At 44.7% G+C, this 2,613-nt stretch overlaps 1 non-coding gene across 1 annotated transcript; it reads left to right on the forward strand.

Moving 5' to 3' along the window:
• Window positions 1–2,237: 2,237 nt before the first annotated feature.
• On the forward strand, window positions 2,238–2,309 carry TRNAW-CCA (transfer RNA tryptophan (anticodon CCA)). Its single transcript has one exon. It is a non-coding gene; the product is annotated as a tRNA-Trp (tRNA).
• The last annotated feature ends 304 nt before the right edge of the window (window positions 2,310–2,613 follow it).

The raw sequence follows: 2,613 nt of genomic DNA on the forward strand, positions 1-2,613 counted from the left end.
CACCTCCTCAGAGCTCAATAAACATTGGTTGAATGAGTAATTGTGTGAACAAGTGAATGAGTGAAAACATAAAGGACATTACCTGTTTATCCCACCCATGTCCAGTAAGTGTTCAATAATAATAAACATCAGCTGCTAGGTGAGTGTTACAGACACTTGCACTGTTTTATTCAGTCCTCTAGGTAACCCTGTGTCAGTTTAGGAACTTTCATGACGGATAAAGTCAGCAAGGCTCAGAGTGATTAAAAGAGACACCCAAAGTCACATTGTTGTTGAATGGTGGTTAAACCTGCTGAAGCACAAAGCACTCTGGTGACAAAGGGCTGAAGGAGGGCCAGATGGAGTTGAACCAGTTACGCTGAACTTCTGCCTAATGAAGCTCAGGTCCTCCTCGGATGATTTTGCTTGGAGGCTGCTGAGTCTAAATCGTTATTAAGTGGCATGTGGAGAGCGATGACTGTCATAATGGGATGTCCTTTTCCTATGTAGTAATTCAAAGGTAACAAGGAAAAAATAGCCTTCACTTTTAAGTTTGACATGTTTGGGAAACTGGATGTGCCTGTCTATTATTAGTCCTTTAAGAGGCCCCAGCATCTTCCAGGGAGGCTTGCAAAAACATCCCAGGAGACATTGCTGCTGAAGTAGGTTTTCTTTGAACTGATGAGCTGGAAGCTTACAGCCCACATCCTGCCTTTTGAATGAAGAGTTCTGGATGATTTTGGTCTATAACAACAAACAGGACCTCATGGGGCCTGCGCCTAAAGAGGCAAAAGCTGGTAGATCCTGAAGAACCACTCAATTCCTGGAGCAGCTGCACTCTCTGAAGATGGGGAACACAGTTCCCAGTGGGCCTGGATCCTATAGGGCAGGGGTCTCAGACAGGTGGCCTTGGATACATTCTTTTAGTCATTCCAGTGAACATATACTTTTTGGTTCACGTTGGTAGAACTTCACCTATATGTCCAGATTCTGACTTCTCTAGGAAAATAGTTATGATTACATGGAGCATGCATGCTTCTACTTCCTCATTCATTTATTCACTCAGTCAGGATTGAATTTATGGAATATCTGTTATGTGTTGTTCTGCACACTGTTAAATAAAAGACCGAAGTTCCTGCCATCATAGAGCCAAAAGTGAAGATGAACAAAAACCTACGGAACTAGTGGCATGGGATTTATCCTATAAAGAGAAATAAAGCATGGTAAAGGAATGAATAGTGACAGCAACCAGGGAGACCCTTTATGAAAACAGAACATCTGAGTAAAGACCTGAATAAAATGAGAGGATGAGCCATGGGGCCATGAGGGTAGAGAATGTTCCAGGCAGAGAAAACAGCAAATGTAATGCGCCTGGAGAAGGAGTGTGCTCAACATGTTGGAGCAGCAGCAAGTTCTCTGTGGCTAGAGTGAACAGATACAAGCAGGGTCCATAAAATAGCAGGGCCTTGTAGACGTGTGGTAGGAAGTTTGGACTTCACTCCAGTGAATGGGAAGTCACTGAAGATTGAAAGCAGAAAATTGGCTTGATGTATTTGAAGGGTTGTTTGTTTGTTTTTCAAGATTACCCTGGAAACTATGCATAAAAAACACTGGAGGTGGAAAGAGTAGAAACAGGGAGGGCAGTTGAGGTCACACGAGTAGAGGAGGCAAAGGATGATGACATGAAATGGTGTTCCCTGGAGCAAAAAGACAGCGGCTCTCTATATAGTGAGCATGGGCCCTCTAGGTCATGTGGTTCACTCTGCTTGTAAAAGAATGAATGCTGGCCACTGGAAAGATTTCAGAGGCAATAAGAAAGCAGATTGCTCTGGCTGGGAATGAAATCCAGGAGCTTTCAAGTCCACACCTCAAACTTGCGGTATGTATTAGTTTCCTGTGGCTGCCATAACAAATTATTGCAAAACTCAGTGCCTAAATAAACAGAAACTTATTCTTTTACAATTCCGAAGTCCAGAAGACTGAAATCAAGATGTCTGCAGGCCCTACTCCCTCTGGAGGTTTTAGAAAAGACTCTTTCCTTGCCTCTTCCAAGTTCTGGTGGCTGTCAGCTTTCCTTATTTTCCTTGGCTTATGGGCGCATTACCCACATGGCTGCCTCTGTCTTCACATCAATTCCTCTCTGTGTATCAGTCTTCTCTTCTGTCTGTCTAATCTTCTCTGTGTATCTCTTACAAGGACACTGGCCATCGGATTTAGGGCATGCCCAGATAATCTGTAATAGCGTCTTCATCGGGGCTTCCCTGGTGGCTCAGAGGTTAAAGCGTCTGCCTCCAATGCAGGAGACCTGGGTTCGATCCCTGGGCTGGGAAGATCCCCTGGAGAAGGAAATGGCAACCCACTCCAGTATTCTTGCCTGGAGAATCCCATGGACGGAGGAGCCTGGTAGGCTACAGTCCACGGGGTCGCAAAGAGTCGGACACGACTGAGCGACTTCGCCACCTCACCAGTGTCTTCATCTCAAGATCATTAACTTAATTCCATTTGCAAAGACTGTTTTACCAAAGGAATTAAGGCATGGACATATATGGGACTCCCCTGGTGGTTTAGCAGTTACAACTACATGCTTCCAATGCAGGAAGTCTGGGTTCAATCCCTGGTCAGGAAACTAGATCC

The sequence above is a fragment of the Capricornis sumatraensis genome, chromosome 3 (assembly GCF_032405125.1).
Source record: "Capricornis sumatraensis isolate serow.1 chromosome 3, serow.2, whole genome shotgun sequence".
NCBI classification, from domain to species: domain Eukaryota; kingdom Metazoa; phylum Chordata; class Mammalia; order Artiodactyla; family Bovidae; genus Capricornis; species Capricornis sumatraensis.